Source organism: Garra rufa, chromosome 1 (genome assembly GCF_049309525.1).
Source record: "Garra rufa chromosome 1, GarRuf1.0, whole genome shotgun sequence".
Classification (NCBI taxonomy): domain Eukaryota; kingdom Metazoa; phylum Chordata; class Actinopteri; order Cypriniformes; family Cyprinidae; genus Garra; species Garra rufa.
The window spans coordinates 106,389,579-106,401,884 of record NC_133361.1 but is presented as its reverse complement, the minus strand read 5'-3'; the positions used below and the strand labels follow the sequence as shown (position 1 = coordinate 106,401,884).

General features: G+C 41.0%; 1 protein-coding gene and 17 non-coding genes across 18 annotated transcripts in view; 17 read left to right on the top strand and 1 right to left on the bottom strand.

Annotated features, from left to right (window-relative positions):
• Positions 1–12,306, bottom strand: part of LOC141323491 (uncharacterized) — a 307,348-nt gene that overhangs the window by 36,875 nt on the left and 258,167 nt on the right. The window lies entirely within an intron of this gene.
• On the top strand, positions 532–650 carry LOC141304078 (5S ribosomal RNA). The gene has a single exon (XR_012344049.1). It is a non-coding gene; the product is annotated as a 5S ribosomal RNA (ribosomal RNA).
• On the top strand, positions 735–853 carry LOC141304067 (5S ribosomal RNA). The gene has a single exon (XR_012344038.1). It is a non-coding gene; the product is annotated as a 5S ribosomal RNA (ribosomal RNA).
• Positions 1,607–1,725, top strand: LOC141318518 (5S ribosomal RNA). Its single transcript, XR_012352830.1, has one exon. It is a non-coding gene; the product is annotated as a 5S ribosomal RNA (ribosomal RNA).
• On the top strand, positions 2,479–2,597 carry LOC141304056 (5S ribosomal RNA). Its single transcript, XR_012344027.1, has one exon. It is a non-coding gene; the product is annotated as a 5S ribosomal RNA (ribosomal RNA).
• Positions 2,682–2,800, top strand: LOC141317925 (5S ribosomal RNA). Its single transcript, XR_012352274.1, has one exon. It is a non-coding gene; the product is annotated as a 5S ribosomal RNA (ribosomal RNA).
• On the top strand, positions 3,554–3,672 carry LOC141304044 (5S ribosomal RNA). Its single transcript, XR_012344016.1, has one exon. It is a non-coding gene; the product is annotated as a 5S ribosomal RNA (ribosomal RNA).
• Positions 4,426–4,544, top strand: LOC141304033 (5S ribosomal RNA). The gene has a single exon (XR_012344005.1). It is a non-coding gene; the product is annotated as a 5S ribosomal RNA (ribosomal RNA).
• On the top strand, positions 4,629–4,747 carry LOC141304011 (5S ribosomal RNA). Its single transcript, XR_012343983.1, has one exon. It is a non-coding gene; the product is annotated as a 5S ribosomal RNA (ribosomal RNA).
• On the top strand, positions 5,501–5,619 carry LOC141304000 (5S ribosomal RNA). Its single transcript, XR_012343972.1, has one exon. It is a non-coding gene; the product is annotated as a 5S ribosomal RNA (ribosomal RNA).
• LOC141303989 (5S ribosomal RNA) lies at positions 6,373–6,491 on the top strand. Its single transcript, XR_012343961.1, has one exon. It is a non-coding gene; the product is annotated as a 5S ribosomal RNA (ribosomal RNA).
• Positions 6,576–6,694, top strand: LOC141303978 (5S ribosomal RNA). Its single transcript, XR_012343950.1, has one exon. It is a non-coding gene; the product is annotated as a 5S ribosomal RNA (ribosomal RNA).
• Positions 7,448–7,566, top strand: LOC141303967 (5S ribosomal RNA). Its single transcript, XR_012343939.1, has one exon. It is a non-coding gene; the product is annotated as a 5S ribosomal RNA (ribosomal RNA).
• On the top strand, positions 9,759–9,877 carry LOC141303945 (5S ribosomal RNA). The gene has a single exon (XR_012343917.1). It is a non-coding gene; the product is annotated as a 5S ribosomal RNA (ribosomal RNA).
• LOC141317581 (5S ribosomal RNA) lies at positions 10,631–10,749 on the top strand. The gene has a single exon (XR_012351951.1). It is a non-coding gene; the product is annotated as a 5S ribosomal RNA (ribosomal RNA).
• LOC141303934 (5S ribosomal RNA) lies at positions 10,834–10,952 on the top strand. The gene has a single exon (XR_012343906.1). It is a non-coding gene; the product is annotated as a 5S ribosomal RNA (ribosomal RNA).
• On the top strand, positions 11,706–11,824 carry LOC141303923 (5S ribosomal RNA). Its single transcript, XR_012343895.1, has one exon. It is a non-coding gene; the product is annotated as a 5S ribosomal RNA (ribosomal RNA).
• LOC141303912 (5S ribosomal RNA) lies at positions 11,909–12,027 on the top strand. The gene has a single exon (XR_012343884.1). It is a non-coding gene; the product is annotated as a 5S ribosomal RNA (ribosomal RNA).

The window sequence follows — 12,306 nt, the reverse complement described above, 5'->3', positions numbered from 1 at the left end:
AACTGTATAAGAGAGCAGCATGACAAACAAAGGACAGTCACCAAACTGTTGGATTGAGGAGTTGCTAATTTTAGAGCTCACCTTTCCATTCACCACCTGCAAACTTTGGATTACACTTTCTGTGGATTGTATATACACCGGTGGACACTCACATTGGACTTATCAACACACTGGGATTCTTGGACTGTTTTTAGGGTATGGACAAATGAACTGTATTCTTTTAACAGCGTTTACCTCGTTTTATCGTGTTGTTTTAAAGTCTTTTATGTGAACCTTGTAAATAAACCAAATCTATTTAAACCAATCTTCTTTTATGTCTCATTCTTTTAACCACTAGTCATCTCTCACAGTTAAATCTGATCCCATTTTAGTCTTGTAACTCGGCTGATAAGGCCGATTGTTACACTTGGATGGGAGACCGCCTGGGAATACCAGGTGCTGTAAGCTTTTGCCTTTTCTTCACTATTTATATAATATGCTGGCTTTTACGGAGGCTGATCTTTAAATAGCCCACTTTTTGGAGCAGCCCTCGCTTACGGCCATACCGCGCTGAGAGCGCCCGATCTCGTCTGATCTCGGAAGCTAAGCAGCGTCGGGCCTGCTTAGTACTTGGATGGGAGACCGCCTGGGAATACCAGGTGCTGTAAGCTTTTGCCTTTTCTTCACTATTTATATAATATGCTGGCTTTTACGGAGGCTGATCTTTAAATAGCCCACTTTTTGGAGCAGCCCTCGCTTACGGCCATACCGCGCTGAGAGCGCCCGATCTCGTCTGATCTCGGAAGCTAAGCAGCGTCGGGCCTGCTTAGTACTTGGATGGGAGACCGCCTGGGAATACCAGGTGCTGTAAGCTTTTGCCTTTTCTTCACTATTTATATAATATGCTGGCTTTTAGAAAGACGTGTTTTACCGCTCTATTTATTACAATCATTTAAATGTATTATAGAGTTTTAAGTGTTTTACATGTTTTTTAGGCCATTTTATTACTCTTAACATTTTAAGTGAGTGTGTGTCTTTAAAAAATGGATGGTTGGCCTGCCATGTGACTAGACACATGACAGGAAGCAGGAAGTACAACTGTATAAGAGAGCAGCATGACAAACAAAGGACAGTCACCAAACTGTTGGATTGAGGAGTTGCTAATTTTAGAGCTCACCTTTCCATTCACCACCTGCAAACTTTGGATTACACTTTCTGTGGATTGTATATACACCGGTGGACACTCACATTGGACTTATCAACACACTGGGATTCTTGGACTGTTTTTAGGGTATGGACAAATGAACTGTATTCTTTTAACAGCGTTTACCTCGTTTTATCGTGTTGTTTTAAAGTCTTTTATGTGAACCTTGTAAATAAACCAAATCTATTTAAACCAATCTTCTTTTATGTCTCATTCTTTTAACCACTAGTCATCTCTCACAGTTAAATCTGACCCCATTTTAGTCTTGTAACTCGGCTGATAAGGCCGATTGTTACACTTGGATGGGAGACCGCCTGGGATTACCAGGTGCTGTAAGCTTTTGCCTTTTCTTCACTATTTATATAATATGCTGGCTTTTACGGAGGCTGATCTTTAAATAGCCCACTTTTTGGAGCAGCCCTCGCTTACGGCCATACCGCGCTGAGAGCGCCCGATCTCGTCTGATCTCGGAAGCTAAGCAGCGTCGGCCCTGCTTAGTACTTGGATGGGAGACCGCCTGGGAATACCAGGTGCTGTAAGCTTTTGCCTTTTCTTCACTATTTATATAATATGCTGGCTTTTAGAAAGACGTGTTTTACCGCTCTATTTATTACAATCATTTAAATGTATTATAGAGTTTTAAGTGTTTTACATGTTTTTTAGGCCATTTTATTACTCTTAACATTTTAAGTGAGTGTGTGTCTTTAAAAAATGGATGGTTGGCCTGCCATGTGACTAGACACATGACAGGAAGCAGGAAGTACAACTGTATAAGAGAGCAGCATGACAAACAAAGGACAGTCACCAAACTGTTGGATTGAGGAGTTGCTAATTTTAGAGCTCACCTTTCCATTCACCACCTGCAAACTTTGGATTACACTTTCTGTGGATTGTATATACACCGGTGGACACTCACATTGGACTTATCAACACACTGGGATTCTTGGACTGTTTTTAGGGTATGGACAAATGAACTGTATTCTTTTAACAGCGTTTACCTCGTTTTATCGTGTTGTTTTAAAGTCTTTTATGTGAACCTTGTAAATAAACCAAATCTATTTAAACCAATCTTCTTTTATGTCTCATTCTTTTAACCACTAGTCATCTCTCACAGTTAAATCTGACCCCATTTTAGTCTTGTAACTCGGCTGATAAGGCCGATTGTTACACTTGGATGGGAGACCGCCTGGGATTACCAGGTGCTGTAAGCTTTTGCCTTTTCTTCACTATTTATATAATATGCTGGCTTTTACGGAGGCTGATCTTTAAATAGCCCACTTTTTGGAGCAGCCCTCGCTTACGGCCATACCGCGCTGAGAGCGCCCGATCTCGTCTGATCTCGGAAGCTAAGCAGCGTCGGGCCTGCTTAGTACTTGGATGGGAGACCGCCTGGGAATACCAGGTGCTGTAAGCTTTTGCCTTTTCTTCACTATTTATATAATATGCTGGCTTTTACGGAGGCTGATCTTTAAATAGCCCACTTTTTGGAGCAGCCCTCGCTTACGGCCATACCGCGCTGAGAGCGTCCGATCTCGTCTGATCTCGGAAGCTAAGCAGCGTCGGGCCTGCTTAGTACTTGGATGGGAGACCGCCTGGGAATACCAGGTGCTGTAAGCTTTTGCCTTTTCTTCACTATTTATATAATATGCTGGCTTTTAGAAAGACGTGTTTTACCGCTCTATTTATTACAATCATTTAAATGTATTATAGAGTTTTAAGTGTTTTACATGTTTTTTAGGCCATTTTATTACTCTTAACATTTTAAGTGAGTGTGTGTCTTTAAAAAATGGATGGTTGGCCTGCCATGTGACTAGACACATGACAGGAAGCAGGAAGTACAACTGTATAAGAGAGCAGCATGACAAACAAAGGACAGTCACCAAACTGTTGGATTGAGGAGTTGCTAATTTTAGAGCTCACCTTTCCATTCACCACCTGCAAACTTTGGATTACACTTTCTGTGGATTGTATATACACCGGTGGACACTCACATTGGACTTATCAACACACTGGGATTCTTGGACTGTTTTTAGGGTATGGACAAATGAACTGTATTCTTTTAACAGCGTTTACCTCGTTTTATCGTGTTGTTTTAAAGTCTTTTATGTGAACCTTGTAAATAAACCAAATCTATTTAAACCAATCTTCTTTTATGTCTCATTCTTTTAACCACTAGTCATCTCTCACAGTTAAATCTGACCCCATTTTAGTCTTGTAACTCGGCTGATAAGGCCGATTGTTACACTTGGATGGGAGACCGCCTGGGATTACCAGGTGCTGTAAGCTTTTGCCTTTTCTTCACTATTTATATAATATGCTGGCTTTTACGGAGGCTGATCTTTAAATAGCCCACTTTTTGGAGCAGCCCTCGCTTACGGCCATACCGCGCTGAGAGCGCCCGATCTCGTCTGATCTCGGAAGCTAAGCAGCGTCGGGCCTGCTTAGTACTTGGATGGGAGACCGCCTGGGAATACCAGGTGCTGTAAGCTTTTGCCTTTTCTTCACTATTTATATAATATGCTGGCTTTTAGAAAGACGTGTTTTACCGCTCTATTTATTACAATCATTTAAATGTATTATAGAGTTTTAAGTGTTTTACATGTTTTTTAGGCCATTTTATTACTCTTAACATTTTAAGTGAGTGTGTGTCTTTAAAAAATGGATGGTTGGCCTGCCATGTGACTAGACACATGACAGGAAGCAGGAAGTACAACTGTATAAGAGAGCAGCATGACAAACAAAGGACAGTCACCAAACTGTTGGATTGAGGAGTTGCTAATTTTAGAGCTCACCTTTCCATTCACCACCTGCAAACTTTGGATTACACTTTCTGTGGATTGTATATACACCGGTGGACACTCACATTGGACTTATCAACACACTGGGATTCTTGGACTGTTTTTAGGGTATGGACAAATGAACTGTATTCTTTTAACAGCGTTTACCTCGTTTTATCGTGTTGTTTTAAAGTCTTTTATGTGAACCTTGTAAATAAACCAAATCTATTTAAACCAATCTTCTTTTATGTCTCATTCTTTTAACCACTAGTCATCTCTCACAGTTAAATCTGATCCCATTTTAGTCTTGTAACTCGGCTGATAAGGCCGATTGTTACACTTGGATGGGAGACCGCCTGGGAATACCAGGTGCTGTAAGCTTTTGCCTTTTCTTCACTATTTATATAATATGCTGGCTTTTACGGAGGCTGATCTTTAAATAGCCCACTTTTTGGAGCAGCCCTCGCTTACGGCCATACCGCGCTGAGAGCGCCCGATCTCGTCTGATCTCGGAAGCTAAGCAGCGTCGGGCCTGCTTAGTACTTGGATGGGAGACCGCCTGGGAATACCAGGTGCTGTAAGCTTTTGCCTTTTCTTCACTATTTATATAATATGCTGGCTTTTACGGAGGCTGATCTTTAAATAGCCCACTTTTTGGAGCAGCCCTCGCTTACGGCCATACCGCGCTGAGAGCGCCCGATCTCGTCTGATCTCGGAAGCTAAGCAGCGTCGGGCCTGCTTAGTACTTGGATGGGAGACCGCCTGGGAATACCAGGTGCTGTAAGCTTTTGCCTTTTCTTCACTATTTATATAATATGCTGGCTTTTAGAAAGACGTGTTTTACCGCTCTATTTATTACAATCATTTAAATGTATTATAGAGTTTTAAGTGTTTTACATGTTTTTTAGGCCATTTTATTACTCTTAACATTTTAAGTGAGTGTGTGTCTTTAAAAAATGGATGGTTGGCCTGCCATGTGACTAGACACATGACAGGAAGCAGGAAGTACAACTGTATAAGAGAGCAGCATGACAAACAAAGGACAGTCACCAAACTGTTGGATTGAGGAGTTGCTAATTTTAGAGCTCACCTTTCCATTCACCACCTGCAAACTTTGGATTACACTTTCTGTGGATTGTATATACACCGGTGGACACTCACATTGGACTTATCAACACACTGGGATTCTTGGACTGTTTTTAGGGTATGGACAAATGAACTGTATTCTTTTAACAGCGTTTACCTCGTTTTATCGTGTTGTTTTAAAGTCTTTTATGTGAACCTTGTAAATAAACCAAATCTATTTAAACCAATCTTCTTTTATGTCTCATTCTTTTAACCACTAGTCATCTCTCACAGTTAAATCTGACCCCATTTTAGTCTTGTAACTCGGCTGATAAGGCCGATTGTTACACTTGGATGGGAGACCGCCTGGGATTACCAGGTGCTGTAAGCTTTTGCCTTTTCTTCACTATTTATATAATATGCTGGCTTTTACGGAGGCTGATCTTTAAATAGCCCACTTTTTGGAGCAGCCCTCGCTTACGGCCATACCGCGCTGAGAGCGCCCGATCTCGTCTGATCTCGGAAGCTAAGCAGCGTCGGGCCTGCTTAGTACTTGGATGGGAGACCGCCTGGGAATACCAGGTGCTGTAAGCTTTTGCCTTTTCTTCACTATTTATATAATATGCTGGCTTTTAGAAAGACGTGTTTTACCGCTCTATTTATTACAATCATTTAAATGTATTATAGAGTTTTAAGTGTTTTACATGTTTTTTAGGCCATTTTATTACTCTTAACATTTTAAGTGAGTGTGTGTCTTTAAAAAATGGATGGTTGGCCTGCCATGTGACTAGACACATGACAGGAAGCAGGAAGTACAACTGTATAAGAGAGCAGCATGACAAACAAAGGACAGTCACCAAACTGTTGGATTGAGGAGTTGCTAATTTTAGAGCTCACCTTTCCATTCACCACCTGCAAACTTTGGATTACACTTTCTGTGGATTGTATATACACCGGTGGACACTCACATTGGACTTATCAACACACTGGGATTCTTGGACTGTTTTTAGGGTATGGACAAATGAACTGTATTCTTTTAACAGCGTTTACCTCGTTTTATCGTGTTGTTTTAAAGTCTTTTATGTGAACCTTGTAAATAAACCAAATCTATTTAAACCAATCTTCTTTTATGTCTCATTCTTTTAACCACTAGTCATCTCTCACAGTTAAATCTGATCCCATTTTAGTCTTGTAACTCGGCTGATAAGGCCGATTGTTACACTTGGATGGGAGACCGCCTGGGAATACCAGGTGCTGTAAGCTTTTGCCTTTTCTTCACTATTTATATAATATGCTGGCTTTTACGGAGGCTGATCTTTAAATAGCCCACTTTTTGGAGCAGCCCTCGCTTACGGCCATACCGCGCTGAGAGCGCCCGATCTCGTCTGATCTCGGAAGCTAAGCAGCGTCGGGCCTGCTTAGTACTTGGATGGGAGACCGCCTGGGAATACCAGGTGCTGTAAGCTTTTGCCTTTTCTTCACTATTTATATAATATGCTGGCTTTTACGGAGGCTGATCTTTAAATAGCCCACTTTTTGGAGCAGCCCTCGCTTACGGCCATACCGCGCTGAGAGCGCCCGATCTCGTCTGATCTCGGAAGCTAAGCAGCGTCGGGCCTGCTTAGTACTTGGATGGGAGACCGCCTGGGAATACCAGGTGCTGTAAGCTTTTGCCTTTTCTTCACTATTTATATAATATGCTGGCTTTTAGAAAGACGTGTTTTACCGCTCTATTTATTACAATCATTTAAATGTATTATAGAGTTTTAAGTGTTTTACATGTTTTTTAGGCCATTTTATTACTCTTAACATTTTAAGTGAGTGTGTGTCTTTAAAAAATGGATGGTTGGCCTGCCATGTGACTAGACACATGACAGGAAGCAGGAAGTACAACTGTATAAGAGAGCAGCATGACAAACAAAGGACAGTCACCAAACTGTTGGATTGAGGAGTTGCTAATTTTAGAGCTCACCTTTCCATTCACCACCTGCAAACTTTGGATTACACTTTCTGTGGATTGTATATACACCGGTGGACACTCACATTGGACTTATCAACACACTGGGATTCTTGGACTGTTTTTAGGGTATGGACAAATGAACTGTATTCTTTTAACAGCGTTTACCTCGTTTTATCGTGTTGTTTTAAAGTCTTTTATGTGAACCTTGTAAATAAACCAAATCTATTTAAACCAATCTTCTTTTATGTCTCATTCTTTTAACCACTAGTCATCTCTCACAGTTAAATCTGACCCCATTTTAGTCTTGTAACTCGGCTGATAAGGCCGATTGTTACACTTGGATGGGAGACCGCCTGGGATTACCAGGTGCTGTAAGCTTTTGCCTTTTCTTCACTATTTATATAATATGCTGGCTTTTACGGAGGCTGATCTTTAAATAGCCCACTTTTTGGAGCAGCCCTCGCTTACGGCCATACCGCGCTGAGAGCGCCCGATCTCGTCTGATCTCGGAAGCTAAGCAGCGTCGGGCCTGCTTAGTACTTGGATGGGAGACCGCCTGGGAATACCAGGTGCTGTAAGCTTTTGCCTTTTCTTCACTATTTATATAATATGCTGGCTTTTAGAAAGACGTGTTTTACCGCTCTATTTATTACAATCATTTAAATGTATTATAGAGTTTTAAGTGTTTTACATGTTTTTTAGGCCATTTTATTACTCTTAACATTTTAAGTGAGTGTGTGTCTTTAAAAAATGGATGGTTGGCCTGCCATGTGACTAGACACATGACAGGAAGCAGGAAGTACAACTGTATAAGAGAGCAGCATGACAAACAAAGGACAGTCACCAAACTGTTGGATTGAGGAGTTGCTAATTTTAGAGCTCACCTTTCCATTCACCACCTGCAAACTTTGGATTACACTTTCTGTGGATTGTATATACACCGGTGGACACTCACATTGGACTTATCAACACACTGGGATTCTTGGACTGTTTTTAGGGTATGGACAAATGAACTGTATTCTTTTAACAGCGTTTACCTCGTTTTATCGTGTTGTTTTAAAGTCTTTTATGTGAACCTTGTAAATAAACTAGGGCTGTCAATCGATTAAATTTTTTAATCGCGATTAATCGCATGGTTGTCTTGAGTTAACTCGCGATTAATCGCACATTTTTATCTGTTCTAAATGTACCTTAAATTAACACTTTTTAAAGTTTTTAATACTCTAATCAACATTGGCATGGATGCTTTAAGCAAATATGTGTTTATTATCAGTGAAACCATACTGGACATGAAGACTAACTTGTTTCAAATGTCATAGATGTTTTTCAAATAACTTGTTCATGTCTATTAGACACATGAAAAAAGAACATAGAAACACCAGGTTCCCATTACTTCTCTTTCTTTGCACTGAGCAATTTACTTACACAAGCCTGTTTACATTATTTGCAGGACAGGGCAGCTCACTTCTTCTGAACATGCAAAATCTACATTTATTATTACATTTGTTTGCCTCTCTGTGCCCACATACTGTCATTTGATGCAGCCAAGTTCTCAACAAAACTGTTTCCATTGTTTTGATGTAATATTTCTGTTATCAGACAACCAAAGTAATATGAAATAATAACTGAAAAAAAAATCCTGAATTATGATCATGATTCAATCACTGAAAAGAATCATTTACCGGCATCTGGACATAAGTCACTATTCCCTGCATTATTATCGTTGTTTTTAACTTCCTGTTTGAATGCCTTCAGGATCCTTTGACTTTTTAGGAGTTTAGCCATTTAAAGTTATGTGATCCCAAAAACCTGCTTCTTTTATGTTTAAATGTATTGTTTTGGTTATAATGTACTGATTGGAGAGCCTGGTCTCATGCAAATGCAAATGCGCACTAGCACGACTTTCTGTTTCTATTTGGCGTGCTATTAACAAGCTGAAATTAACTTTGGCGTACATATGATATGCAATTATGCATGGGTTTGACGTGCATTTAATACGCCGTTTTCGCGTGCATACTCGTATGTGGCTTTACGCATCAACCCCACAGCAACAATCCTAACGTAGCCCGACTCCGCTTGCATTCATTAAATATGGCAGAAGTGCCGGTGTACGCAAAAGGATAAAATACAGAAGTACCTGCGTACCGGCCCACTTCAAGCACTGGAATGAACATAACATCTGTTTTAACTGAAAGCGCTGCTCCACTGCCGCTCGCTGAACAGAGCAGACGCAGATATGAAGAGAGGGAGGTGCGCGCGCATTCATTGGGAGACCTCGCGCACGTTCAGCAAAACCGAAGAGCCTCAGAAACTATATTAGGTTTGTCCAATTATGTGTTTATGTATTGTTGCTAGACACTTTTTGCTAGGTTGGCAGCACTGCATCCATTTCTTTAACTATGGGCTAGGTAGTGGGTCAAACAGAAAAGCGCGCTGCGTTAATCGCGCGTTAATAAAATTAGTGCCGTTAAAATGAATTTGCGTTAACGCGCGATTAACGCGTTAATTTTGACAGCCCTAAAATAAACCAAATCTATTTAAACCAATCTTCTTTTATGTCTCATTCTTTTAACCACTAGTCATCTCTCACAGTTAAATCTGACCCCATTTTAGTCTTGTAACTCGGCTGATAAGGCCGATTGTTACACTTGGATGGGAGACCGCCTGGGATTACCAGGTGCTGTAAGCTTTTGCCTTTTCTTCACTATTTATATAATATGCTGGCTTTTACGGAGGCTGATCTTTAAATAGCCCACTTTTTGGAGCAGCCCTCGCTTACGGCCATACCGCGCTGAGAGCGCCCGATCTCGTCTGATCTCGGAAGCTAAGCAGCGTCGGGCCTGCTTAGTACTTGGATGGGAGACCGCCTGGGAATACCAGGTGCTGTAAGCTTTTGCCTTTTCTTCACTATTTATATAATATGCTGGCTTTTAGAAAGACGTGTTTTACCGCTCTATTTATTACAATCATTTAAATGTATTATAGAGTTTTAAGTGTTTTACATGTTTTTTAGGCCATTTTATTGCTCTTAACATTTTAAGTGAGTGTGTGTCTTTAAAAAATGGATGGTTGGCCTGCCATGTGACTAGACACATGACAGGAAGCAGGAAGTACAACTGTATAAGAGAGCAGCATGACAAACAAAGGACAGTCACCAAACTGTTGGATTGAGGAGTTGCTAATTTTAGAGCTCACCTTTCCATTCACCACCTGCAAACTTTGGATTACACTTTCTGTGGATTGTATATACACCGGTGGACACTCACATTGGACTTATCAACACACTGGGATTCTTGGACTGTTTTTAGGGTATGGACAAATGAATTGTATTCTTTTAACAGCATTTACCTCGTTTTATCGTGTTGTTTTAAAGTCTTTTATGTGAACCTTGTAAATAAACCAAATCTATTTAAACCAATCTTCTTTTATGTCTCATTCTTTTAACCACTAGTCATCTCTCACAGTTAAATCTGACCCCATTTTAGTCTTGTAACTCGGCTGATAAGGCCGATTGTTACACTTGGATGGGAGACCGCCTGGGAATACCAGGTGCTGTAAGCTTTTGCCTTTTCTTCACTATTTATATAATATGCTGGCTTTTACGGAGGCTGATCTTTAAATAGCCCACTTTTTGGAGCAGCCCTCGCTTACGGCCATACCGCGCTGAGAGCGCCCGATCTCGTCTGATCTCGGAAGCTAAGCAGCGTCGGACCTGCTTAGTACTTGGATGGGAGACCGCCTGGGAATACCAGGTGCTGTAAGCTTTTGCCTTTTCTTCACTATTTATATAATATGCTGGCTTTTACGGAGGCTGATCTTTAAATAGCCCACTTTTTGGAGCAGCCCTCGCTTACGGCCATACCGCGCTGAGAGCGCCCGATCTCGTCTGATCTCGGAAGCTAAGCAGCGTCGGGCCTGCTTAGTACTTGGATGGGAGACCGCCTGGGAATACCAGGTGCTGTAAGCTTTTGCCTTTTCTTCACTATTTATATAATATGCTGGCTTTTAGAAAGACGTGTTTTACCGCTCTATTTATTACAATCATTTAAATGTATTATAGAGTTTTAAGTGTTTTACATGTTTTTTAGGCCATTTTATTACTCTTAACATTTTAAGTGAGTGTGTGTCTTTAAAAAATGGATGGTTGGCCTGCCATGTGACTAGACACATGACAGGAAGCAGGAAGTACAACTGTATAAGAGAGCAGCATGACAAACAAAGGACAGTCACCAAACTGTTGGATTGAGGAGTTGCTAATTTTAGAGCTCACCTTTCCATTCACCACCTGCAAACTTTGGATTACACTTTCTGTGGATTGTATATACACCGGTGGACACTCACATTGGACTTATCAACACACTGGGATTCTTGGACTGTTTTTAGGGTATGGACAAATGAACTGTATTCTTTTAACAGCGTTTACCTCGTTTTATCGTGTTGTTTTAAAGTCTTTTATGTGAACCTTGTAAATAAACCAAATCTATTTAAACCAATCTTCTTTTATGTCTCATTCTTTTAACCACTAGTCATCTCTCACAGTTAAATCTGATCCCATTTTAGTCTTGTAACTCGGCTGATAAGGCCGATTGTTACACTTGGATGGGAGACCGCCTGGGAATACCAGGTGCTGTAAGCTTTTGCCTTTTCTTCACTATTTATATAATATGCTGGCTTTTACGGAGGCTGATCTTTAAATAGCCCACTTTTTGGAGCAGCCCTCGCTTACGGCCATACCGCGCTGAGAGCGCCCGATCTCGTCTGATCTCGGAAGCTAAGCAGCGTCGGGCCTGCTTAGTACTTGGATGGGAGACCGCCTGGGAATACCAGGTGCTGTAAGCTTTTGCCTTTTCTTCACTATTTATATAATATGCTGGCTTTTACGGAGGCTGATCTTTAAATAGCCCACTTTTTGGAGCAGCCCTCGCTTACGGCCATACCGCGCTGAGAGCGCCCGATCTCGTCTGATCTCGGAAGCTAAGCAGCGTCGGGCCTGCTTAGTACTTGGATGGGAGACCGCCTGGGAATACCAGGTGCTGTAAGCTTTTGCCTTTTCTTCACTATTTATATAATATGCTGGCTTTTAGAAAGACGTGTTTTACCGCTCTATTTATTACAATCATTTAAATGTATTATAGAGTTTTAAGTGTTTTACATGTTTTTTAGGCCATTTTATTACTCTTAACATTTTAAGTGAGTGTGTGTCTTTAAAAAATGGATGGTTGGCCTGCCATGTGACTAGACACATGACAGGAAGCAGGAAGTACAACTGTATAAGAGAGCAGCATGACAAACAAAGGACAGTCACCAAACTGTTGGATTGA